The 27,977-nt window shown below is 47.9% G+C and overlaps 1 pseudogene across 1 annotated transcript in view; it reads left to right on the forward strand.

Moving 5' to 3' along the window:
* The window catches only part of LOC144114807 (multiple PDZ domain protein-like), a 46,257-nt pseudogene extending 25,063 nt beyond the window's left edge, over positions 1-21,194 (forward strand). Inside the window, exons 3-8 of the transcript XR_013311129.1 lie at positions 2,011-2,219; positions 5,859-5,945; positions 6,626-7,315; positions 17,130-17,307; positions 20,866-20,957; positions 21,060-21,194. The product of XR_013311129.1 is annotated as a multiple PDZ domain protein-like (transcript). The remainder of the gene's footprint in view (positions 1-2,010; positions 2,220-5,858; positions 5,946-6,625; positions 7,316-17,129; positions 17,308-20,865; positions 20,958-21,059) is intronic.
* The last annotated feature ends 6,783 nt before the right edge of the window (positions 21,195-27,977 follow it).

The raw sequence follows: 27,977 nt of genomic DNA on the forward strand, positions 1-27,977 counted from the left end.
TATATATATATATATATATATATATATATATATATATATATATAGATTTAAGAGAAGTGGGCACTTCTACAAAGACACTTTTATTTATCAACGTTTCGACCGCGGTGCGCTCTTCTTCAGGACTGCTGTCTTCAGACCGCACCGCGGTCGAAACGTTGATAAATAAAAGTGTCTTTGTAGAAGTGCCCACTTCTCTTAAATCTTTATTCTGCGGAGCCAACGCAACCTACGTTCGTAATATATATATATATATATATATATATATATATATATATATATATATATATATATATATATATATATATATATATATATATATATATATATATATATATATATATATGCATGCGAGGGTAGCGCTGGTGAACACTTTCAAGGTTCGCTTCCACCCAGTAAACATAAATACCCACGAAAGCAGCAGATTGGACAGCCGTCGCCGTAGCTCAGTTGGTAAGAGCACCGGACGCGATATTCGGAGGTCGTGGGTTCGGATCCCACCGGCGGCATAGTTTTTTCTGCTGCTTTATCAGTAATTTTCTTTAAAAAAAACTAATTGATTCGCACTAGATATTAAAAAAAGAAACATTCCCCTATGCACCTTGATTTCGGTGACTGTTCGCTTCCTTAAAGGGGCACTGAGGAGAACTCTATCAATTTTTTTTGTTAGCAAAATCTGATAGTCCGGCATTTCATGGTTTTGTTGCCGCTTGTCCGGGCGCGAAAGATGCATTTATTTCAAAGAAATTTGGATTCGAAGTAGAAAAAGTTTTTCCCGCCCCTCTGATTCAAACTCGGGGAACTCTTATGACGCCACGGCAACTCTTGTGACGTCACAGAACGGAGTGACGTGAATTGTGACGTAAACGCAGACTCCGTGATTTCTGCCGGCTAGCGGTGCGGTGTGCAACCTTCCTTTGCAAGCCTCAGAGATTCGTGATGCCCATGAAGTAAAGAAAATTCCTCCAAGGTGGCGCCTCTTGTCCTAGGAAGTCATCACACTTGTACTTGCGAGATTGGCCTGTGGTGGCGATACCTGTATTTTGGTTCTTGCTATTTTCTACATTACAAGAGCTTTGTTTTCAGGAAGAGTGGCGTTTTTGTGATCAGGAGCTGCTATTCTATGGATACAAGCCAACTTCAATTTCTCCTCAGTGTCCCTTTAATGTTTGTCAAACGAGCCCCTCACTTCATTTGCCTTGTCTGTTAATAGCTTAACGGGGGTCTCGGTTCTGGCAGTCTTGATGTCATAGGTAGCATAAGAGGGCTTTCGCACAGTTTCCGCCCTCGCCGTTAGATGACGTTCTACGTCACCCTTGCGGTATTACAGGACGTGCTACGTCCACCGCTATGGACGAGGGTGGCGCTGGTGAACACTCTCAAGGTTCGCTTACACGCAAAACATAAATACCCACGAAAGCAGCAGATTGGACAGCCGTCGCCGTAGCTCAGTTGATAAGAGCACCGGACGCGATATTCGGAGGTCGTGGGTTCGGATCCCACCGGCGGCATAGTTGTTTTTTCTGCTGCATTATAAGTAATTTTCTTTGAAAAAACTTATTGATTGGCACTAGATATTAAAAAAAGAAACATAGCTGCATATATATGCAGCTACGCACACATAGTGTGTGTGTGGTGGGGAGGGGGGCTGCACAGATGAAGGTAACCAGTGACGCAGTTCCTGCTGAAGCGCATAAATGTTTGTGCCCTCGCGGTGATAGGCCCTTATGTCGACACCACAGGACAATACAAAGGAAAGGCATGACTGGCAGGCAAGAGTTTTCTGTAGTGCTGACGAAACGTGGGGTGATCGTGGGTACGTTGCTGGTTCAAAAGTGATAAGGGTCGCAGCGAACTGGTATGCCTGTGCTTTGCAAAGTGTCAGCTGGCGGTTCGCTGGTAAGAGCTGTACACTGCACGTTTGACGTCATCGTCCGCCCGCTTACAGGATATGTGTGCAGGTCTGCACGTGCCGCATTTTAACACTCCGTGGCACGTCCACAACCTGTGCAGCCAAGGTGTTCACGGTAGCGCTGCGCAAGTCTCCGGACTGTGGCCTGGGCCTGGGCATCCTGAAGGACGGCGGAGGAGCCTCCGAGCCCGGTTTCGTGCGCGTCCACGAGCTCTACCCGGGAAAGCCGGCGCAGCTGTGCGGCCGGCTCCGAACGGGCGACGTGATTCTCAAGGTCAACGGTGTCCGCCTGCTCGGCAAGAGCACAGCGGTCAGTATACACCTCTGTCTGCACTGGGAGCACGTGCTTGATCGGCAGAAAAAGAAGGCAGCAAAAATCTGCGGCGGTTCACTTCCTGCGGAAAGAAGGCGTTTTGTTTGTCGAAGCAGTTCCAAAATGTCTCATTTCCTGCTGTTCCACGCATGGGCAAAGAGAATTTCAAGAAGTGGAAATAAATCACGTTTGTAATCTCGTAGGCTTAGCGTTCCGTGTCCGACTCGCTCCCGCTACTCTCTCGCAGAGTCTGCCTGGTGTAGTGTGCATGATCAGTGATGATGATTATGAGAAGATGATTGCGAAGACGGTGATGAATGTGCTGAGCAGAGTTTAATGAATTAATCACTGACTTGTGGAGCTCGATACACGCTTTTTCAACACTACCACTTCGCCTTAATTGGCCTCTCAAAGTAGTGAAAGTGTAATGTGCGATTTACAAATAACTTCTTCAGTTGGTGAACAAAAAACTGAGGTTTCATCGATTTTGAAAATACATTTCATTCAGTCGAAACACCTTCAGCCATGCAGGTAATGCGTAACTAAGAGCCGTATGTACATTCCCTAGAAAATTTCTATAGGGCCTGCACAGCAACCATGGTCCTTCGCAGAAGGAGAGAGAAAGAGAAGGAACGGAAGGGTAGGGAGGTTAGCCAGGCGATGCCCAGTAGGCTGCCCTACAAAACTTCCTAGGAAAACGGATAGAATACCAGTCAGGTGAGTTGTGAGGCAGTGTGACACAATTTCCCCTTTGCTGTTCACCGCGTGTTTGCAAGAGGCTTTCAGAGGGCTGGACTCTGAAGACCTGCGGATAAAAGTAAGTGGACAGCACCTTAATAATTTCTGATTTCCTCGTCATATTGCTCTGCTAAGCAACTTGGGGTGCAGTTGCAGCGCACGGCTGGACCTAGCACGCAAAAAAGAACTGCTAGGATAAAAATTATTACGAAAGGAACTAAAGCAGCGCTAAGCAGCCTGGGAAAGGAAAACCAGTTGACTATAATCAGCCAGGTATGGGAACTGGGCAGGGAATAAATCTGTCTACTGTAAGTAGTTACTGCGGATTCGAGCCCTGATAGTGAAATAGTGAGGAGAATAGGAATGGAGTGGAGTGCATTTCGAAGGTACTATCATGTCACTAAAAATAACTTACCAATATCCCTCAAGAGGAGAGTATATAATAGTTGTTTTGAAAGTATACTATCCCAAGGGGCACCAATTTGAAGGCTAGCGCAAATGCATGAAACTAAAATGTTGTCGACGCAGCGAGTATGGAAATGGAAGCGACAGTGGTAATGTTAAGAGACAGGATGTAGAGCAGAGTGGGTAAGCGTGCAAACAGGAATGAACTATAACCTACCTGAAATCAACAGCAAGAAATGTGCATGGGCAGGGCATGTAACGCGAGGAGCAGATATCCAGCCGTTAGTTAGGGTAGTTAGGGGATTCCTAGAGTAGTTGAAAACCGCAGGGGCCAACAGAGAGTAAGGCGGGCGGAGGAAATTAGGAAGCCTGCGGGGATTGGGTGGCCGCGGCCGGCGCAAGACAAGGTCGTTTGGAGGTCAGTGGAAGAGGGCTGTCCTTCATTGGACTGTAGCCGGCTAATGATGCTGAAAATTGAACTTTACGGGTATACTAGTTACGATCACATAAGTGTATTTATTTCAGTTATTATGAATGCTCAAAGCGCAGATCTTTTTTTTAATTTGTTGCTTGCGAACTGTGGACAAGAAAACTCGGTGAGCAGCCTTTAAATGCATTCAGCATTAAAATAACTGCTGAATGCTAGTTTCCAGTGACTTTTTTTTGTGATAGACCTTGGTTTGACTCAAGTGAAAACTTACTTTGAGTTGCAACCTCTCGGTGTGTCGTGTGCCACAGTTAGAGAAGCGCATCTGCTCTTCAATCTTGCACTTGGAAGGCTTTCGATGAGCGATATGCAGGCGCAAGCCACGGCGAGGCTTCTACCATGGAAGTAACTAAGCTACACATACAACGGCGGATGTAGGACTCGCACGCAAGGCGTTTTGCGTGTGTATGTCCTTTTCATTAGTCTCTGTATAGAATAGCTGTTGTGTCGAAGAACCAGATCCAACTCGCCCAGTTACCGACACTTCTGGTAGCACCACAGCGCGCAGTGTGTTAATAGGGCGCCAGGTGGCGCTGTTGTGTGATGTGGCCTAGGATACCTTGATGCCAGCGCCGCCGGGGTGGAGACAACTTCAGCGGCGCCGCCATATTGAATCACACGGGATCAACGGCGCTAGCGTTTGTAACGGCGCCGTTCAGGCTCTCGGCGCGCTTCGAAGTGCTTTAACTTGAACGGCCTTTTGCAGCGAGAACTACGCTAAGCTACCACTCGAGCATTTCGCGGTACATGGGAGAGGCCAGTTGTGATTCAATATGGTGGCGTCGCTTAAGTTGTCTCCACCCGGCGCTGGCATCGAGGCACCCTAATGTGGCCTGCGTCACTTCAGCCGTGTACAGTCACATCAGTCACGTTGTCAGTTCAGTCTCATAGGAGCCATCGCTTTCATACGAGAGCGATCCCTCTTTCTGTTTAATTCATGACTTAATTGGTTGAAAAAAAATCCTAAGAGCATTTGAACTTCAAAATATTGGCAGTGCTACTGCTGAGAAAATGCAGCATGCGATGGCTAGTGAGAGTTCGGGAAATACTCACTGCGGGGATTGCACTGGATAACTATTTTTGCATGGGCTCTATGATGGTTGAAAAAAAGGGACGAATAAGTTGCAGCCGTGAGTGCGTCTCTTGCTGAGAAAATTAATGAAATGAGTGTGTTCTCAGATAAAATGCATCACAAATGACATCGCTGTAACAAAAAAAAAGGAGGTGAAAATGTATCTCCCCAAAATTTTATTAATTTGCTCGTTCGTTTATTTTTGCCGCGAAGGGAGCTGCGACACCCGCACGAAGCACACGTGTACATGTTCGGGGCGACGTTTGTATCGTGACTTACTGCTTTTCATCCAGCCGGTTAAAATGAAAGTGTTGCCTGTAGCTGATTTCACTGTGCCATGTATCATGTAGGGCGGTCCGAAAACGTTTGTACATAGTTTATGCTGACAAATCGTGACAAAATCATGGAAGGCGTGTCATGATTTGGCCTTTGTAATGCCGGTGTTCTTGGAAAAGCCAAGACTAATAAAGATGGAAATGGACGCCAATCCAGATTCTCGTGACAGAACCCGATGTCTCGAAACCTAATCGGTTCCTTCACCAGCGTGTGCCTGCGGACGAAGTGTGGCTAGGCTTTTAAAATACGCGCACGGCGGAACTTCTGCGACCGCCAGGTCGCCGGCCTCAAGCCATGCGTCTAGGCATTAGGAAGAGTTCCGAGGGAGCGATTAGCGTTTCCCCCTGTCTGATGAATGTGCCAGGACTCAAGCAGCAACTTTCTTCGCGGGTTCGGCTCGGTCTAGTTGCGCCTCGTCCGCAGTCACACCCTGATGAAGGAACCGAGTACATTTCGAAACGTCGGGTTTTATCTCAGGAACCTTGTTCGACGTTCCTTTCCTTCTTTACTAGTTCATTCCCAACCACCAAGATTTCTGCTTAATGCATTATTTTAAAATAGAGCCTCTTGTTCGTTTTTGCTTTTTAACTTTTTTTAGCAAGCTTTAGAGATACTCAGGGCTGCGTCCGGCCTGGTGACCCTCACCATCTACAGGCAGCAGCCTGAGGAGAATGGCAACTTGTCGGTAAGTGTTTATATGCAACTAGAATCTAATATCAATTTTTGTTTTCTAAATGAGAGGAAAATAACGAAGCTTTCCTGTTCTTCCTCTGAGAATTTCTAACGCCACGTTGTAGTTTTAAAACGAAATGGTCGGAATTAATGAACGTGAGCCTGCTCTGTTAAATATCGCGAAGTAACGGCGAAGTATTGCCTCAAAGTAGCTGATCTACCTCAAGCTTCCCCACTACCTCCAACTTATTTTCCCTGGCGTTTCAACCGCGATGTGGGTGCGGGTGCCTTGGCGGTGTGTATTATACATTGGCTCTCGCGTTCTAGGACAGCATGTTGAACGGTGGCGTAATATGATGATACAACAATGAAACTAGCGAATCCACCCGTGTTAGTAATTATGCACAATGCGTACACCTGCCAACTGTTGCGACTATCGTCAGTCTACTCACGAGTCGCGTTTAGGCTTAGTGGCCGCCGCAGCGTAGGCTCTAAACATAAAGGAGTAGAATGGGAATAAGCTGTCCTGTAGAGCGTTGCGCTAGAGGACAGGTTACTCCTTTTTTTGCTCCCATACAGGTTTATTGGTGTTTAGAGTGCAGGTGTGCGCTTCTTCAGCCGTCTTTATTTACGGTCACTCAAGCTGCCGCTCATGTCGCTGCGTTGACGGTGGATTTGTGGTGTTCGTTCCAGGTTAGCAATTTGAATCACTGCAGCCGGACGGAGCCCGAAGGCATTGCGGGAAAAGAAGACACGAACTCGACGCGCCCGACGAGCCGGCATGCTCGACCTTTGTCGTCCTACCTCGGCACGGGTCTACTGAGCGACTCGACGGCTGTCCTGTCCTCCCCGGAACCGCCTCTGTACGCGAACCTACAACCTGTCGCCCCGTTGCCCAAGCCGAGGCTGCGCAAGAGCCAAGCGCAGCCGCCGTCCGCAGTGGTCCGCCACCTGGCGGAGCCCTGCGACTTCGATGTGGTGACGGACGGCAGAGTGTTTGGTGACTTGCACAACGGTGGTTTTTGCGGAGAGAAGCTGCCACACGAAAACGCCGCCGGCGAGCCGACGTCTCAGCGCAGACGCCATAACTCCGTGGGCACGACCGTGGCGGCGGCCGGCAGGTCTTCGAGCAGCTCAGCGATGCTGCTTTTCGACGATGCGCTCAACGGCCTCGCGAGGCACGGCTCTTCCCGCACGGTGCGCTCGTGCATCAACAGCGCCATGTTTGCGGACAGCTGCGGAGGCGACGACGCCGGCCTCACGCGCTGGCGAGACACGGTGCTCATGGAGGAGTCTGACGACTCGGGGCTGTCCCACCTCAGAGGTCCCGTGGAGGCCAGTCGGGCCGGGGAGGCCAAGCTGATCGACGCTCCGTCGTTGGAAGTATGTATTTGGCCTGCCTTGCGATGGAAAAGCTGGCAGGTCGCTTCCCGTCTCATTGTCTTAACAAGTTCTGCTCTGTTATATTACTTTTCCTTCAAGTGTATACGCATTTAATGCCACGTCAACAGTGACGCAGGAACAAATCCTGATTAGAGCAGGAGTGCCTACTCCTTCCGGAAGGACGGGGCGAGTAAGACGAAGGGAACTGCGCTGCTTTTGCAGGGTGGACTGAGGCTAAATAGCGCTTCTTAAGTGTGGCGGTCCCTTATAGGCTTCTTGCGGCGTTCTTTTTACAACTAGTAAAAGTAACGTTGGCACCACCGCCGTTCATTCTCGAGGCACGGGCTTATATTTGTATGCTAGTTCATTTTAGCTTTCTGGGCTTATCTGAGTGCTCATTCGAGTTAACATAATGGCTTATCAGCGACTCTTGGTTTAGGGTAAGCAGAACTAAAGTAGCCGGAGCACCCACGGTGACACAACTTGTTTTGAAAGATACGAAATAAAAAAAAACTTTCATGGGTAACCGCCGATCCTTTACGCAATTGTGGCAATGCGACAACTTGTTTCGCCCGGATCGTAGCCTTCATAAAAACGCGCCACGTATTTCAGCAAAGTTCTCAAAGCGCACACTTTCCACCGGCTCCACCAATGGCACATCCGTGGCACTGGCGTTTATCCTTGGCCGCTGTAGGATCCAGCCAGGGCAAATACTTTCTCTGTTGTCAGTACCTTTGCAAACATACTACAGATAGAGAGGATCAGCATTTTCTGCATTTGGAGCAGAAATAAAATGTGTCGCCGGTTTATTAAGAGGAATTGCAGTCAACTGTATATACGGGGACAAAGTAGCGAATTTTTCACACCCCAAAGCTGCACTATAGGCTGTACTGGTGGCGTTACGGTGAAAACCGGGATAATTTTGACCACCTAGTTTTCTTCAACATCCACGAAAACCTCGTTACAGGAGCACTGTCACTTTTGTTTTTCGGCGCCCAGGGGCGCAAAGGGGGAGGGGGGGAGGAGGAAGGATGGGGGAAGCGCGTAAACTATGAATTGGTTCGACAAACCCCCCTTGTGCTCTGGCTACACTGGAGTCGGGCTCCCAAAGCATTTCCGGTTTTGAAGGTAGATATAAGTAGGCATAGCGGCACCATCCATATGAGGCGCTTGTAGCACAGAATATAGAGGTCTTTGGCGCGCCATTTTTCTTCACCGGCTTGCTTTGGACATGTTTCGTTGACTAGATTAAGAACGCACTCTGCATGCGCTTCCCTGTCGAGCGCAGAACGGCACTGCACGCAACTAGCATGTGTTTCCGCAAGAAAAACGCGGGTACCAACGTAGCGCCCTTGTATTTTATTTTGTTCCTTTTTTTGCCCAGCTAGGTGCTGCAGTTTCAGTTGATTACGGTGGAGGCCTTAGCAGTGGCGAATCGAACACGTAATATTCAACTCACTGTAAGGAAAAACTTTAAGTTGCAGCACATAGCCGCAGATTGCAGTGCGAAGATGGCCTGTTTGTCACATCCGCACTTTTAATTCAGCGTATGCAAACAGAGACGCAGCTATGTTGGATTGGAATGAAATGGTTGGATTAATGGATCGATTGAAGATAGCTGCTTTTCCTTTGAAACCGAATTGTGGCAGATGCCCACCATGCTCGGCCCTTTTCCTTTATAGTTCTTTAACTGTGTAATAAGTTGGTCTGTAAATTCGTCAGTTTCTTCAAATTCATTTTAAACCTTACACTTCTAACCTTATGTCACCTCTCTGCTTTTGAGCCACCAATCTTCCAATCGCTTTTTGCTAAGTTCCTCTGCAGAGTCATGCACACCACCATTGTTACCTCTAAACCCTAGGGCCTCAGGGAGAGTGGCTGTGCCTGCATCGACATCGGGATGGATACCATTACATTTTAGTATGAGATGTTCTATTGTTTCTACAGATTTACCTCACACAGCACATGTGTCATTTTATTGGTTAAATTTCTTTTTGTAGCTCCGCTTTGTAAGACACCCTGATATAGCTTCAAAGAGTAGGGCACTGCCTCTTGAGTTGTCGTAGAACGATTCCTTCCATAACTGTCTTTTCCAATTTCTATATAATTCTACAGTCCGCTTATTTTCCATTGAATTTATCCAATTTTTACCTTCCGCGTTTTTAACCAGTCGTTTAATGTTCTGTCTTTCTCCGTCCTTGTGTCTGGCATACTTACTGGTTAGCTTCCTAGTTCTTTTCCGCCATTGTGAGTGAACGCTCTTTTTGTATAGGTATTTAAATACCTTCGTTGCCCACCTGTTATCGTCCAATATCCTCAGGCGTTCTTCGTATAGTACTTTACTCTGAGCTTCCCGTGCTTCGAACGATATCCAGCCCATATCCCCCTATACTGCCTCGTCTGTGGTTTTCCCGTGGGCACCTAGTGCTAATCTTCCAACAGCTCTCTGATTTACTTCTAATCTCGACTGAACTTTCGCCCTTAAAGACAGAACAGCATTCCCGAAAGTAAGGCCCGGCGCCATTATTCCTTTCCAAATACCTCTACGTACTTCATACCTGTTGTACCCCATCAATGCCCCTACGTTTCATTATCCTCTCATCTCTTCGCCCTTTTGCTAACGAGACTGTTCGTGCTTTTCTGTGTTCATCTGACCTTCGTTTACCCATACCCCAAGATATTTGTATTTCGCCACTCTGGGTATTTCATGGCTTTGTATTGTAAGCACCTGATCAGTTCAATCGTTGAAAATCATCAAACATGACCTAGCTGCGCTAGAATTGAAGCCTAGAGCTTATCATTCGTCTCCACAAGAATTAACCTGTGTTTGTAAATCTTCCTGGCTGTCTACTAACAGTACAATATCGTCTGCATACATTAAACCGGGAGGCCGCTGCTGAATGACCTTTCGGCCTAATCTGTATGGCAGATTATAACCTCGATTACTTTCTTGTATCCTTCTTTCCATATTTATCATGTTTTAGCTTAGTGGCGCCGCGTGGTTTTAAAGCGGGAACCACTTTTGTCAACAAACCGACGCTCCTCATTAAGCCTAGGAGTGGCAGAACCTTTACTCTAAATAAAAAATACAGCGAGTTTATCGCTCATATGTTTTGTTATAGGCCAGATGAGGCAAAGCAAAAGGCCGATGGTCTATTTATCCATGAGAAGTGAACGTACTGAAAAACGCAGTAGCAACAATGAATGCACTCAGAAGCGAGGGGTCCTTCAAGCGTGCCGCCAAGTTGGAAACGGTATTTTAGCGTAATCAAGAGCCACGCCCGCTAAATTCGGGAAATAGCGTACGTAATGCGAGCGTACGGCAAGGCTCGGTTTGAAACAGCGTTTGGCACATGCGCACTAAGAAGCACGCTATTTTTATGCGAAGCATACTAGCCGCACAATCGAGCTCTTCCTTGCTGCGCCGCGCGCGGCCGCGTAGCTACCACTTGACCTACATCGGCGCACCACGTGATATGACGTCACAACAGCTGTGAAAGCTGGGGCTCAACTCGTGCGCTAGCTTGCTGACGCGCAGCCTCCGCCGGCGGCCTAACTCCCGCTCCTACCGCTAGGAGATACTGACGTCACGCAATTGTATAAAAGGCGACGCTCCGCCGGCGGCCTAACTCCCGCTCCTACCGCTAGGAGATACTGACGTCACGCAATTGTATAAAAGGCGACGCACTCGTTGAGTCAGTTGAGCAGCGAGATGTCGGCCAGGGAGAGGGCGGCTCCCCAGACCGCAAAGCGCAAGTTACAAAGAGCCACGGAAACGGGAGAACGAGAAGTACGGCTTGCCAAGCGACGTATGCTTCACATCCTAGGCTTAACCATAAGCTAAGCCAGGCCATTTTTTTTTTCGCACGCTGTCGCTCTGCGCATGTCTGCGTACGCTATACTAAAATTGCGCCTGTTATCTATTATGCCTTTATGTAAGCGCTTTACGTAAATGCGAGAACCTGTTCCCAACCATTCTGTGTTTCTCGTTGACGGCAGTGATTTGCGCAGTGGAAGATTTCAGGCCCGTTTGCGATCCTGCTACTTTCTGAGCTTGGCTCTCTGGCTGCATGAAATATTCACTGGACGTTTCAAGCTGGTGATGAGCACCGCGGAAAAAGGGGTCCACACTGTCGCGCCTGCACCAGTACCAGTTCAAACACCGCGCCAAGGATTCTGGGCGCCCTTCCGCCGGAAGCGTTTTGGAAACCCTTACTGTCATAATCTGCCGGAGTTGTTTACAAACAGAAAAAGGCTCTTCAGAATTGTCGCCGGTAGACCTCCAGGACGCTATGCTCATTTCTGGGCTCGAACCATTATCTTATCGGGAAGGCACGTGGGAGGCGTTGCCGATAAGCGCCGCTTGCGAAGCAACACTCTCGTCGCCACCACAGCATTTGAGTCATGCTAGGAGATCGAAGTTTCCTTGTTTTATTCGAGATGCAGGCGTTAACAGAGTGCCTCGAAACACGGGTTTTGTAGTTCGAAGCAAGGCGAAAAAAACCCCAGACGTTGCCCTCTACCCTCCTTGATTTCTTCGAAAAAATTTACGCCTCTTTACTCAGCTACCAAGAGTTATTTCGAAGAATATGTTTAGCAAAAAAAAAATTAGGGACAGGTGACCGCCTTTTGAATATCGTGGGCGAGCACAAAACTAGGTCTCATGAAAAAATTCACACCGAATTTCTCTTTTCTCCCTCAACGCTTTATATTTTTCTGAAAAATATCTCAGCCTTGTTTCGTCACACAGAACAGCAAGAAAAGAAGGCAGTGCAGAACTTTTAATATATTTAAGTTCAGAATTTTAACTCGAAATGCGCCATTTATTCAGCTTCTACAAAAACGTTTGGCATTTTTATTTTCTGACCATTAGAAAGACTGCCCGGGACCTTCACTATTTATTAAAAATGTTTAGACTCAAGTATGACCAACAAAGTAAACAAAAATTTAAAGTAGCCTAAAAGCGCGTTCTTCAGCGTTTTCAGCTGTAAATTTTGTATTGAGTTTCTTAAACAAAAATATGAAAGATTTCGCATCTGGCAGCCAACGTTATTGGTACCTCGTTCCGAGATTTTTACCCTAGTGGTTTTTGTTTTAGACGACAAAAAAATCTGAAGTTGAACGCCCACACCACCTCCAGTCGTTGTGCCTGCCACTTCACAGCACATCACGTCGGCAGCGCTGCTAGAAATCTGTCTGTCGTATTACCCGACGTTCATCTTCCCCCTCCCAAAGCGTAGCTGGTGGCGGCGCTTCTTTCGAGTTGTTTGTGAAAGTGTGTTTACACGATCTGTGGTGTGCGCGCACGGCGTCAACTGACTCGGGCGTCGGGCGCTGCCCACGTGACCTCCTCAAGCGTCCATCCTCTCGCTGTCGCTGCCTTCGGCTATTCCATCCCAGCTCTCGCCCGCAGCTGACGCCTTTTCTGGGCTCCTGGAATCTGTAAACGCCGTTATTCATGCATTGTAGTGCAGTGCTTATCTCAAATACAGGATAAGGCATCTTTCCTTATCAATGTTACGTCCAGTTAAGGTGTTGATAATTAGCTTTGTGCCAGGTATTGAGACGTTGGCCACACGTCAAAGTAGCCTTGATAAATGTGATATAATTGATCGAAGAGCATGCATCGATAACCATTTCTTCCATAAAATGTGTTGCCCGAGGCATTGCTTTGCATGAAAAAAAAAAAAAAACTGTCGCCGCCTCTTCCCCTATAGGTGCTTCGTACCGTGTTTTCATTAAAGGGACACTGAGGAGAACCCTACCAAAATTTTTTTGTTAGCAATATCTGATAGTTCGGCATTTCATGGCTTTGTTGACGCTTGTCCGGGAGCGAAAGATGCATTTATTTCAAAGAAATTTGGATTCGAAGTCGAAAAATTTTTTCCCGCCGCTCCGATTCAAACTCGAGAACTCTTATGACGACACGGAGAACTCTTATGACGACACAGAATGGAGTGACGTGAAACGTGACGTAAACGGAGACTCCGTGATTTCTGGCGGCTAGCGGTGCGGTGCGCAACCTTCCTTTGCAAGCCTCAGAGATTCGTGACTTCCATGAGGTAAGGAAAATTCCTCCATGGTGGCGCCTCTTGTCCTAGGAAGTCATCACGCTTGTACTTGCGAGATTGGCCTGTGGCGGCGATACCTGTATTTTGGTTCTCTTTATTTTCTACATTACAAGAGCTTTGTTTTCAGGAAGAGTGGCGTTTTTGTGATCAGGAGCTGGTATTCTATGGATACAAGCCAACTTCAATTTCTCCTCAGTGTCCCTTTAACTCTTCCCGTACCTCGCCCGAACGCCGACTTCTATCACTTGAGCGCCGTTCTTGGACGTACTGCTCCATTTGCTTAGAAGCTAGAAAGCCAGTTAATTTTATATTTAGTTAGTCTTTTTTCCGCGTGCCGGCGATTTTTGAGCCGCTTGTGAAAACAGCGGAGCGTATAGAAGTTGAGATTGGCCGCCTCCACCAGCGTGTGGCACGCACTGAAAACGGTGGTATAGGCCGCATGAGCATTTCCTACATAGGATATAAGATGTTTATAAGCGGGACGTCTACTCATCACGAACTTTATTTCCTCTTTTCCGCACTTCTATTCTGATTGTGCGGAAGGTCGTGAATCTTGATACTGTTGAGCTTTCCTTTAAGTACGTGTACGAAGCCTCTGTCTGTTTCCAGGCTCACATTCCCAATTGAGAGCAAGTTGTCAAGTGTTTGTTAACTAGTCCGCCATTACCGTTGCACGCACTTCTGCTGTGCCTTGCGACCGGAAACACCGACCTTGTAACTTGATATTCTTTGAGTTGCATGTCGTGACACTGATATTTGCGCGTACATTGAGTGGCAGTAATGATGATGGTGAAACTTAATTGGCGAAAATTGCCTTGGCACATAGAAAGACACGTTGTGGTGATGGCATGCCTTAATTTAAACAGTGCCGGGCACGTGAGCCGAATCTAAGTACAGTGGACTCTTGTTAAACGGAACCTCAAGGACCGGGAAAATATGTTCCGTTTATCAGGAGCTTCGTGTAGAGAGAGAGAGAGAAAAGGTTCAGGATTTCGTAATCCGTTCCGCGCTGCTTGCTCCCGACGAGGCAGGTGTGCACGCAGTTGGCAGTCTCCGCGGAAGTGGATCTCAAATGCAAAATCTAGATAATAAAGAGAACGGTACACTATGGGCACAAGCCTTATTGCACAAAAGCAGTAAGCAGTGAACTTTTTTTTTCAAAGCACTACTAAAATTTAAAAAAAATGTCAATAGTCCACTTATTCCGTGGAAATCAGTGGGAACTGCAATTTATTGGCTTGTGAAAAAGGACTTTATGTTTGCTTGTTTTAGCTCTCGCAACGGTTTTCTTTGGATGGCACCACCCATACTAGACTGGCTGCTCACTTCTGCAGAATTTTGGGGAGCCGTCTTGCTCGGCAGTCCCCGCATGCTGTCGTGTCTGCAGCGGCAGCCTCCCCTGAATCGGCACGACACACTATGCCATTCCGATCTTTAAATATCGTCAACCACCCTTCGGTGCACGAGAAACCTTCGATGCCGAGCTGCAGAACAAATTCTTCTGCTTGTGCGTGAATGAGTGGCCCGCTGATCGGAATGTTTTCACTGCGGGCTCTCCGCAGCCAAACCACCAGGCTCTTCTCCAGATCTTCGTGGTTGGCCACCCGCAGTCGTTTTCTTTGAGGGCCAAAGCGTGACGTCCCGAAAGCCTGCCGCAGCTTATCCTTGTCCTTAAGTATCCTCGTGAGGCTGCTCTTGGGGACAGCGTAGTTCGTCGCAAGCGCTGTTTTTGTGAAGCGACCACTCTCGAAGTCGTTGATTATCTCCACCTTCCTTTCTAACCTAAGGGCATTGTGAGGTCGCTTCTGCGCTGCCATCGGATGCTGACTTCGCGACGAAATGTCGCACACGACGCTCAACAGCGGATGTAAGGCTTAAGCCTAGCTGAACGCAACTACCAAGCATACCGCGACAGAAAGCAAGCGATGCGGTTGCAGTGTGCGAGAAAACCGGAAACGTCCAAAAACGGAAATCGAAAAAAAGGGGGGGGGGGGGAGGGCAGTGATGCGTAGCGCGATCGGGCTGCGCGTTCACGTCAAGTTGCGGTTTCGAGCCTATTTTCGGTTCCGTTTATACGGTGGTCGGAAAATTTTTGTTCCAATTAACGAGATTTTTTTTACATTGCCTTAATAAAAAACCAACCAACTGCGAGGTGTTTGTTCCATTTAAGCGTTGGTTCCGTTTATCGAGATTCTGCTGTATTGTCCTCAGAATCATTAGCGAATATCTGCGTCGAGGTTTTTGACATGGCAACGCTCGTGTGAAACGATTAGAATTTTTTTTTGCCAATGGTTCCATTTTACTGTTTTTGGAAACCCAACTGTTCGATACTAGACGAAGTGAAAATGCAATACAATATTTTCTACTCATAGCTCTACCTGTCTTTATACATAAGCCCGTTATACGTAGTGGTGCGGGCTGGGGCACATCTTTTTCTTGTTTATTTTCTTCTGGTCCCAATAAATCTGTCTTTATACATAAAACCTGCTGGGATAGATCTTGTTTAGTTGCGGGAAGACATTCTCTAGCCTTCCTTGAAAGTTATTTTAATAGCAATAAAGAAATCTGAGCTGGTTCAACCCCCTCATTCGACTCCCAAGTTGCGTTAGGTTTTCGTGCTCATTGCTAAATTGAATTTTTGTTTGTGGCGGGAATTATACCATTTCTGCGAAGATCGCACTCATAGAGGACACAGGTGGCACTAGCTTGCCTACATATACAGCAAATCATCATATTTTCATAACTAAGCGGCTGTCCTGGCGTATTTTGGAGCACCAGAAGGACAAAGCACAACTATAGCATTCCGCGCACCTTTAATCTAAGTTTTATTAAAGGGGTTATGCTTGATCAAAATGCCACGAAAGTTTGGGCTAAGCGTTTTATAAACCTGATACTAAGGCAAATTGAATGAACTTATTGTCGGGCTAGTTGGTTCTTGCCAGGAGTAGCAATGTAAACGCCAGAGAACTGATCGAAGCCTTCTGTATTAGCAAGAAAGGCAGTTTGTGCGTCAGCGAAACATCAATATCTTCGTACAAGGTGGAAAAACAGTTTTTGAGCGATGCTTATCGTGTACGACTTGATGTGTGAATATGTTCCTTGCGCAGGCGCTGGCTGACTGTATATATATGCATGTATGCGGTTTCTGCAAATTAAACCAGTTGTGAGTGGCACTCTGTCCCGTTCTCTTCTCTCGTGCGTGTGTGTGTGTGTGGTTTTGGCGCCTTTAAAGTACAATGAATGGAAATACCCTTCAAGTACGCAAAATTCTGACTCGCATTAGCCAGGCCATTAGAAGCCGCGCCAAGAAGCAAACTTAGTAATGAGTTGAAGTGTGGGCTAGTTGGTTGATCACGTTTGATGAAACAGCGCTGTGTCTGACCTCTTCTGACTACGTCCTCGTCCGTTGAGCTGTTTCATCAAACGTAAGACTTACTAATGCTCTGACTTATTAACGAAGTTTAGAAGCAAACACTTGCTTGCAAAACGGGAGCGCGCTGGGCACGGTGATTGTTTGCGTACATGAGGTGGCTGTAAAATGTTCAGGACAAGCCTCCCTCTGACCGGCACGCGTTGGCCTTTTACAGCGTGATAATGATGAGGCGCTCTCAGCACAACGTGCCCTCGCTGCGGAGTACACAAATGGGCGCGCGTGCGCGCTTCTGCGACGCTGCAGCACTGAGAGCGTGCTATGATGGCGGCGTATCGCCTCGGCAGGTCACGCGGATGATCGGGCTTTGCAGATCGAGTGCGTGTCGGTGAAGCTCAACCGGGGCTGGCACACCAAGCTGGGCTTCAGCCTCCAGGACTGCGACCCCCGGCGCCCGGGACACGCCCAATGCCCCCGTCGTCAAGGCTGTCTACGCGGGGAGCCTGGCCTCGCGCGACGGCCGCATCCGCGTCGGAGACTTCCTCATCCAGGTATGCGCGCACAAGAAGCACGTCTGGCAGAGGCAGCGCCACCGTGGCGCCGTACTGTGCGGCGAGGGGAAAAAAGAAAATTGCACGCAGCTCGCCTCAGTCGTCCCTGGAGGCTTCTAACGCACCGTTGCAAGGAGAAAATAATTACTCACACGCGGCGCATTTCAATGCGTTATTTGTGAGACAGGGAAGCGCCTGCTGCCTCCAACTTTTGTTCCACGCCCACCGGTTTTGAACGAAAAAGAAAGTGGCTTCACTTGGAAGATGCGTTTCAGCTGTCTTACCAGACTGCGTTTTTTTTTTTTCGCTCTGTTTTTGGACGGCACCCGCAAAACATGAAGTGCAACTGGCGGGGCCTGGTCCGCGGCGCTTGTTGGTAGCACTGGTGTTGCGTGTCTGTACAGGTCCCTCCAATAATAAAGCTTAGCTTGCACTTAATGATTGCTTCGTAATTATGCGGGACAAGCACATCTTTTCCGGTTTTCTAACTAGGTTTCCTCTTGCCGTGTAATATCCAAAGTCGTTTTAAACTTTAGCAGAGAAATTTGTGTTACTTGCTTGGCGTCAGGTCGGGAAAGAATGGAAACACATGTGAGGGGACGAAGGACGACGCTTCGTACCCTCACTCGTGTTTCCGTTTCTTTCCCGAGCTGACGCCATGCAAGCCATGCGCCAACCGGCTCAGTCAACCAATCTTACAAAAAAGAAATACTCTTTTTGTACACACCGGTAGTTCCCTTTCATATTGGAGAGACCTGTGCTTTTCTTTGTATAGCGTATTCGGCGTTATATAGGACCCACGTTTCACGACAATTCATCGTGGAGGCGTTCCGAGGTCGCACGAAGAACGAAATCAGCCGCTTTTTACCACGTTTTCGAGCATCTCGGGTATAAAGTTGAGCTTCAAGACGATGAAGGGTGATGGAAAATCTCTGATGCCCGCTCGACATCTAACAAAGTGCTAGTCTGCTGCTTCGTACGCGTGAGTTTATCACCACGATACGACAATTTTAAGAAAGCTCAAAAGGCTTGAATTAGTGGGCATAAAGCGCACACAAATACACGGATGGGTGAAGGTGACAGACAAGCGCTTACTACGTAGGAATGAAATTCAGCAAGATGTGGGTCTGGGCTGGTCTGTAATTCACGAAAGATAGGAAATGAATTATGCCAGCTTTTTTTACCGCTACGACCGTCATCACAGCCAGCACTGCCATCCGGCAGAGCTGTATGCTGCGGGTGTCACTGATAAGCGAGCTATTTGTGATAACATGGCATCATTCTTCAGTTGTGCTTTCTTGGGGGAGAATACGGCCGGGTCACGAAATCCCTGATGTATAGAAGTGACACGAAGTGACACGGTGAGAATTTGTTTCTTCTAACTGGCTGCTTTGCAAACAGTCGTTGATACCAGGTGTTTTAGATGGTTTATGGGGGTTTAACGCCCCAAAGCGACTAAGGCTATGAGGGACGCCGTAGTGAAGGCCTCCGAAAATTTCGACCACCTGGGGTTCTTTAACGTGCACTGACATCGCACAGTACACGGGCCTCTAGAATTTCGCTCCATCGAAATTCGACCGCCGCGGCCGGGATCGAAACCGCGTCTTTCGGGTCAGCCGCCGAGCGCCATAACCACTGAGCCACCGCGGCGGCTCCAGATGTTTTAGAGAAGACCAAGTAATTCTCAAAAATAGGGTTTTTTTTAGGTGAAAATATGGCTCTTTCAGAATAGTATTACGAGTGTTGGTGAACACCAGAAAACCTGTTAACTAATTTTTAATAATTAACTTTCTAACTACTAGAGTTAGGCACCTAGTTGCAATTGAAGATTTGTAGCCGGTCGTTAGTAATAGCCATATCAGTTCTTATAATTTCGAAAACGCCATTGTCCTCGGCGCTATGGTCGACAAAAATTTGGCTTTTGTGACTGGTTGCGTGCACTGGAGGGGTTGCTTTGCCTGCGCGCTTTGGAAAGCGTATTATTTTCGTATGATGCAGCCAAATTTTGTCGACCCACAGCGCCGAGGACAATCGCTTTTTCGAAATTCTAAAACTGATATGGCTATTACTAACGGCCGGCTACAAATCTCTAATTGCAATCAATTGCCTATCTGTGATAGTTATAAAGTTATCAGAAATTAGTTAACCAGCTTACTACTTCAGACGATTCACCGGTGTCCTCCAACACTGGTAATACTATGTCGCAAAAGCCATATTTTTACCCCAAAAAGCCTATTTTGAATTTTTTTTGTCTTCCCTGAAACGTCTGATATAGGCTGTACTTTTACATCATGGAGGAAGGAAAACTCAGGAGAGGCCCTCGCTATACTAGCTGCTCGCCAAAAAGTGTGCCGGAAGTCACGCGCTTTCGCAAGGACTACTGGGAGTCTTTGGCTGACGGCGCAGACAACGGTAACACTGGGCGCAGCGGCGTCGTCTGCTGCAATGCCTGCTGCGCATGCGCAAGCGCGCTGAGACGGCGGCCAAGTAGGGGGGAGCCGGCTTCAAAAAAATGTGACGTAACCGCCTCTCCTCAGTTCTTTCCTTCCTCCATGTTGCACATAAACGCCTGCAATAAATACCATATTACAAAAAAAAACTTAAGAACTAGCGAACCAGGCTCCCGACTGAAAGTTCAGCGATTCGATTCCCCGCTCATCTGCAGTTTTGTTTTTTGCTAAAGCGTGTTAATAGAAGGAGTATATCCACTCCTGCAGAGTGTGTGCTCTGCACTCTAGCTGGGAGGAGTGTGGTGGTTCTGGAAAATAAAAGGAAATACGGGACTAGCGTTTACTCCATCAAAAGGCGTTCGCAGCGCTCCGAGTGTATGCATGAAACAATTATCTCTTTTTCTCACACATCCAAGAGATTTTGAATTGCTTACTACCTCGTCCGAATAGCGATGCGTTTAACACGCTCTTGATGCTAGCGGCTGAATTTCTGAACGGCCCTGACTGTTGAACGCAATTAACTCTAGATGACTTCGAACGCCGCTTTTATTGCCCCGCCGCGGTGGCTCAGTGGTTAGGGCGCTCGACTACTGATCCGGAGTTCCCGGGTTCGAACCCGACCGCGGCGGCTGCGTTTTTATGGAGGAAAAACGCTAAGGCGCCCGTGTGCTGTGCGATGTCAGTGCACGTTAAAGATCCCCAGGTGGTCGAAATTATTCCGGAGCCCTCCACTACGGGACCTCATTCTTCCTTTCTTCTTTCACTCCCTCCTTTATCCCTTCCCTTACGGCGCGGTTCAGGTGTCCAACGATATATGAGACAGATACTGCGCCATTTCCTTTCCCCCAAAACCAATTATATATTCACTGCAAAACAGTTCTTCGGTTGACTCGGTGATATAGTGTGTTTTCAGTTCAATTATACACAGGGCATGTATTTCCTGTTCACAGCTTACGAGTGCTATTAGTGTTTATTATTAGATTGCCAGAGCAAGATTGTTCAGGCTCTACCACGTCCTTTGCCCCCCTCCTCCCCCCCCCCCCCCTACCGCATGTCTTTTTTTTAAATTATGGACTAAGCGTTTGCGTATTTTTTTTATCTTTTATAGGTGAACGGATGCGACTTCATCGGGTGTTGTGCAAAGGATGCCGTGGACTACATTAAGAAATGCGGGGGCGTGCTTCAGCTGCTATTCATCAGGTGCGCCGAGGACTCGGCATCTCTTCTCGTTACGCGTTGCTAACTACGTATTGTTTGTTTTGCCACTGTGTAACGTGTCTCTCCGTTCGATGCTGCTTCCAGGGTTCACAAGTCGCACGCTGCGCGTGACAGCGGTGAACAGGACAAGTGAAGAACGCGTTCAGCCTGCACATCATTCCTTCTCGAACTTTTTGTTTGTTATTCTCATATTTATAAACATGTTGCTGAAGTGCCTCATTGTGCAGGCCAGTTCACTTTTAGCTCTCTGCACTTGAGGAGACGCCGAAGTTATAAGAGAGCTATAGAATTGCGCGATCCGCTTCCGCGCGCAGCAGATCGCCCTGAGGGCGCCAGTGCGCCAGGTGCCTGCCAGTTGTGCGCACGCCTGCCTCGTAGGGGCTTCCCGCTTTACCGAATCACGGTAGCGGATCGCGCTATGCATAACTACCCATTCATGGTCACATCCATCGTTCCCGGTTCTTGTGAATTTTGTTGTCAAGATATCCAAGAACTATTGCATTAGTGGACTCATGCTTGCAGAAGAAGATGAAAGAGAAAAAAAAAAGATAAGTTGCTCTTATGGCCTTGTACGTAAAAAAACTCTTTTGGGTTGGTGCGTTGGACAAGCACGAAGTTAATGTGTGGTGTCATGTTCAAAGTCGTTTCTGGAAAGTCTCAATACGGTTTCCTTGAAATTAGGCTTGTGCCCACTCGCCGACGGCTTACTCTCCAAAGGAAAACTGACGAATAAATCGTCTAGGGTGGCAAACCACAGTGAGATTCAAAGAGCGCATAATTTATCAAAGCGGCCCACCCGTCTAACAATGTTGAACATGATTCAGGAGGATGTTCCGTAGAATAATCGGAGCTGTGGGCAAAGGGGATGGATTTTAGTTAGCCAGACTCCTGTTTTCTAATGGCCGTCTCATGTTTTTTTGTCAAAATAAAGTGAGCAAAAAATGGACGTTGTCTTGGTAGCCTCGCAACCAAACTAATGGAGAAATGTGAAGGTGAAATGTACACGTTAAGGACAGTCTATGAGAGTACAGAAACGCACAGGCCTAATTATTACTTTACTTCCTGTGTTACACGCCCCCCCCCCCCCCCAAAAAAAAAAAAATGCATGGCCACAGTGATAAAAGCAAACAGTTCTGAGTGATTCAGGTATGCAGTTTTCCAACAAAACCATATTTGTCACGGAAAGAAGCCCTCGTAGGCTTGTGTCTTATTCACTTTGTGTACTTGCAAGGTGGTCAGATCACTTGAATACACTGGCGACAAGGATACGAAAGCAGCCTTGAGAAGTTTTAATCGGTGGCACACCCAGTAGACCACGGACGCTCTATGCTTAACACAGGTGTGCACATGCTCTGCATGAGAACAACAGTGCCTCTTCGTTTGAGCGGCTCAGACTTCCATACTTGTGGCGGTGGATCACATCAAAGAAGAACCTGCCTGTTTACTTAGGAACCACCAAGGGGCCGACCTACGAGCGCTTCTTCCCTTAAACTCGCTAGTAAAGCGCACGTGCGCATTGTAATATCTGTTTTCTCTTATTTCTATGCTTTGCTGAGTACAAGAGATTTGATCGTTTTGCGTGCTATAAGACACTAGAAGAGAACTCGGTGAAGCCTTGGTTTTTCTGTCCCATTTTGTCCTAGCACGAACTAAAACTAAATTATTTTCGCCCGAGTGACAGAATAAACAAAGGAAGTGCCCAAGACTCTGCCACGTGAAGTCACAGTTGACATTAATAAGGCTTCACTGAAGCCATAAGCGAGAAATATTGGTTACGGCATTCGCGCGTGTCGTGCTGCCGATGTGGGCGACGAGGTACTCAAGATATGGCTATATATGGCGTAGGAGGTGGAGCAGGGCTGAAATTTCAAGGGGTACTGTGACCTCTCGGCACCCCAGCCTCCCTTCCCCTTTGTCTGCCTACGCCCCTGGCCGTGGTGTTCACATTTCGCTGTATGCGGGTGTAGATCAAACTTCTTCGAAGCTCCAGAGTAAAGAAAATGGGGGCGCAGTAGATGGAAGAAATGAACGGTAAAGAAGCCTGTGGCAATTTCGGCCCCCATCACGCGACAGTGCGCGCCACCGAGCCGCGGATCTTCAGCTTATCGAGAGGTTGACGGAGCGAAGACCGCTAGTCAAGTGCTTCAAATTGTTCCTCAAGGACTTGGCGGAGAAGGGCGGAATGCTGGAGGAGGCGCGGAAGCTTTTTCCTTGCTGAGTGGCGCACGTTTTTTTTTTTTTTTATCGGCGGGTCTTTCAATTGGTTGCACGGTCTCAGGTCAATTGTCTTTCGTTAGGCACTACAAAATAGTAAAAAATAAAAGGAGGGGCAGTTACGTAAGGCGCGCGAATTTCCTCGGCTCGGAAGATCTTTCTTTTTTTCGCGCCTCGTGTCGTTGCCTTATGGGCGCTTTTTGCTATTTCTGAGAAAGTGGCGAACGGCTCCTAGCTCTTCACAGCCGGGATCGCGGGACGTAGACCCCGGGCGATGCCCGTATGTCGTGAGATGAGAAAGCGCCTTTCGCGTCCCTGCAGGAACGATCGGCTTGTGCTGTCGGCTGAAATGAATGTACGCGCCGGATTGGCGAGCGTATTTTTTTGCCTACTCGGTTCCTTTCTAAGTGAAAGACGACCCACTCGTTCCAGGCCGCTCATTTCATGGCCATCTGGCTTCAATTCATTTCTTGTCGTCTAGAATTATGAATGTTTTGTCCAACCTACGAAAAATTAGCTCGTAGCTGCAATACACATTTTACGATATAGTCCATGATTGCATCTGTTTAACAGGCAGGGTCATGCAGTTGTCCTTTAAATCTTGTTATCTAAACGTGGGCAAACTGTTGTAAAGTGTAGCGCTTGGCGATTGATCGATAATTTTTTGCTGAACCGATGAACGCTTTAATCGCATTTGCTGTTCGAGCGAATAATGTTTTGAAATCACGAGAGCCAAGTATATCTTCTTAAACATTATCTTACGATTGTCAGGAATATTTTATCAGTTGAAGTAACCGACGCACTGTGGGCGCACTGAACACTGGTCGCAATCACTGCTTCCGTTCGCTAGCAACGTGCCTGGAAGATGGACTGAGAATTGTGAGCCCACGGCGCTAGCAGACAACGACAAGAACATGGCTGTTTGTAAGCACACAACGTAGGCGTCCTTGTCGGCCCCTGATTACCCATGAACACTATACGAAAGAGCAAACGCGAATTTGTTACCGACCACACTTCGGCAGTATACAATGGCGCCGCAATCAGTTTGCTGGGGGGCGGTTCATTCATAACCTCGACTTACATTACGGACGGTTTCTCTGAAGTCCAAGCCTCAATGCGAGACAATTAGGAGAGATAGCAAGTGGGTCACATCGTATCTCATGTATTGTCTTTTCACAATGCTTCTCCAACAGCAGGCAGATAGATGTCCTCAGCTACTGCTGCGTGGGTCGAGGACGCACGGCATTCCCAAATTTTGCGACAGCTCACGCGTGATTCACGCCAAATTTTGAGGTAGCTTTTTTCTATAGGGAGTACAAAAATTGTTAAGCTTTCACTGAGCAATTACAATGTTGTAGTTCTGCACAATTGGCTCCACAACATGCAGAGTCTTGGGCATTTCACACGAGTTAGGCATGTGCTTAACTACTCCGCACTGGGCCAACTCGGTAGCGGTGGGAGAAGGATGTTCAGGCAGGCTCGCGGTGCTGCTTCGCGAGGTGTGTAACATCAGGTTCACCTGGGGTTGCGCTGCGTTTGAGCGTGAGAGGCAAGACAGCAAAACCTAGTCGCTGGGAGGGGGCCCGCGTTCTCCGGTCACGCTTGAAGAGAAAGCACGGGCCGCCACAGCCGCGGCACAGTAAAGGTCTGAAGAGCGACTGCTTGGGCTGGTAGGTAACTCATTCAAGGCGGAGGTGGCGTGTGCCTCCCTTGTGTCCTTGTCTTCTTTGCGCCGCTTTTTTTTTAATGCATTCGCGTTACTGCCACCCCCCGCTACCCGCCCACCTTTGCCCTCCAAAAGGCCCTACCCACAACCCACCACTCACGAGAAGCCCCCGAACGTGAAAACGACGGTGAAATATAATTAAAAGCCGCAACGGGAAGACGTTCACTGTAGCAGCGAAGTGTACAACCAATAGCAGGCTAACGAAGAATTGTAGTATCACCTCGTATATCCAGGTGTGCATTTTTTTTCTTCTGATTTAATAAAAATAGGTGTCTTAAAGTGCGTTCTCGACAAGGCGCAGAGCGCTTAGCCTCGCGTCTGGTTTCCACCGCAGAGCAAGCCTCGTACGCGCCCATCCGTGCTATCGCATTTAAATACGTGTCGCCGGAAACACTTGGGCAGAAGTGTTAATATGTGCTAACAACACTGCTGGTTTAATTGATCGAGAAAAGGCAGCGATTAAAAGAGCCAAAATTTTCAATCCCTAGCGAAAAAGCTGCAGTTAACGATTGTAAAGCCTCGTAACTTGCACTTCCGTGCAGACAGGAAAGTGAATATGCAAGAGTATAAACCTAGTTCTGATATCAATAGCGGGTTCGTCATTTGTATTAACTAATAAAAAAAAGCATCTCCAAGAATCGAAAAGATAAAAATTATCCGGCGGACTATGTGCGAATGCCCCTGATCCAAACGAAGACATTGAACCGCTTCTGGCAACGCGGCATATTGGGTAACTTTTTTCCACAATATCAACGCTCCTGCCGCGATACTTTATTGTATTGGTTCGCACGATTCGCCGTGCAGCTTATTAAGGAAGTAGATAAAGGTGTGCAAGCCTTTCTCGCGCAGGCACCCACAACAAAAACTTGTAAAAATTTACACTCGAAAACGACTGCCGTACTTCTGTTCTTTACTCTGCGCTCGAAAGGGGAACGGAGGGGCGGGCCTCAGGGAGCGCTCTCTGTACAGTCACGCGCTCGGAGAAGTGCTGCTTCGAAGGGGGCAACGCGTTGACATGAAAGGCCAGCGGAAGGTCATCCCCGATAACTAATGCCCCGGAAGGTATGAGTGGCGGGCGACAAGGTCCACTGCACGCTGTCAAAAGCGTGACCTCTTGTCCACTCGCGTACGCGTATTTGGCACTGACCCCATAAATAGAGCGGACGTCGGCTGCAGCGAACATCGAAAATGCGTGGGTCGTATTGTGAAAACGTTAAGTGGCAAACTATGCAGCTCTAAATTTGATGCGCTCCGTTGTCGTAACTCCACCACCGCCAAAAAAAAAATAATAATAAACCCCGAGGCAATAACCGTAGAGTTTGAATTTGTTAGTCGCAGTTTTCATCCTGACCTGCAGGGCCTCAGGGGCTCATAAGGCTGCTCGTGTACTTCGGTTCGGCTTGCGACGCTATGTCCAATTGCAGCGGCCGCCTAGATACTTCTTTGACCGCTGTCTCTTTTACTCCGGCCGCGTTATCAGTGTGGCTGTTTAAATATGCTGAGCGCTTGTATCTTGTTTAGTTTACCTTACTAAAGATGGTCTGCCGTGTGTTTGGAGGAACCATTTACACAATGGCAGAAGAAAGAGGAAATGTGATAAAAAAGGAAATACTGTATTTACCCAAATGTAACGCGCCATGATTGTAACACAGGGGTCGACTTCGTGGGCGCGAAACGAGAAAAAAAAACATTATTGTAACGCGAGGGTCGACTTTGTGGGCGCGTAAAGGAAAACAACGAAAGAACGGAAATGTAACCTGATGAACGATGCCGCGGCATACGGAAAGATGAGCGTAACTTAACGTACAAAGGTACCTTAACAAATGGCATTTACGCGCCCTCTCTGTTTCAAAAGAGGTGCTAATAAAATTATCAGATAAGACCGATACGAAGATAATTACCGAGTCCCGCCGCGCCGTCACCGCCTCGAATTTGCGCTTTATAGACGCCTCGCCATAAAAATGAAACTTCTCCCAGTCACTAAAATGAGCGGCGAGTCATGCATGCCTCCGGAACGTCGTTGGCCGTTCTCGGCAACATTTAAACGAGTCGTCGCCTTGCGCAGGGCCGTAGGAAGATTGCGCCAGTTCGACGTCGCCGAAAAGTGTCTCATATGGCGGTGCCCAGGACAGCAGCGAGAGCGCCTTTTCGCGTGCAATAGCAACGCCAAGCTTTCCGTGCACCCGAAGTGGATTACCGCCATTAGCGCACAGCATTGGCGGCGTTGCGAACGTCGAGGGAGTCTGTCGATCTTTCAGAGACCGAAACGGAGACCTTTACGATGCCTCCGAGTCGCGCGTATTCTATCTCACTTCCTCTCGACGATGCGGACGAATCCGCGCTGGCTACGCAACGTCTCCGGCGAGGAGTTTTTGACTGCTCGGCCGCTGCTCCGATATGTGTTGGTCGGTAGTTGTGGCTCGCAGCTTCCGTCCGTCGACCACTTCGGCATTCTAACTTTTTTCTTTTTCCCTGTCCTGAAGTTGGGGGCCGACCTGTACGGCGCATCAACCAATATGCGAGTAAATACGGCATAGTGAGCCTTTGTCTCCCCGTAGTATTCGATTTTAACGCAAACATTTTATTACGATGCGAAGGGTCACTTTTCACTGCAGTTTCCGGTAGAAAAACTCCCGTTACATTCGAGTAAATACTGTAACGATCTCAAGAAAGACGGCGGCTTTTGTTATGTCTTACGCGACCAAAAAATAGAGGAGGAGGAGGAGGAGGTAGTGACCTTCAAATGCTCGCCAGTGTCACTGCTCGTCAGGGGAACAGAGAACGGCGCCGAAAGGGAAACATTTAAAGGTTCCCATTCTCCTGAGAGTTCCCGGCGGGCGCTGGGAGATCTCCAAGGAAAATAATAAATGGGGAAAAGCTGGCTGGGTAACTTGACACGTCGTTTCGCTGCTGCTAAGAAGACGGCGCTTCATACCACGAGAGGCAGAGGCAGGCCGCCAGATATATGTGCGCCATTCCAGGGAGCAAGCCACAGCAGTCCCAGTGCGGCGAGACGCATTCATTCAGCCCCTGACTGGTGCAACCTGCCGCTAACGCCATAT

The sequence above is a fragment of the Amblyomma americanum genome, chromosome 1 (genome assembly GCF_052857255.1).
Source record: "Amblyomma americanum isolate KBUSLIRL-KWMA chromosome 1, ASM5285725v1, whole genome shotgun sequence".
NCBI lineage: Eukaryota > Metazoa > Arthropoda > Arachnida > Ixodida > Ixodidae > Amblyomma > Amblyomma americanum.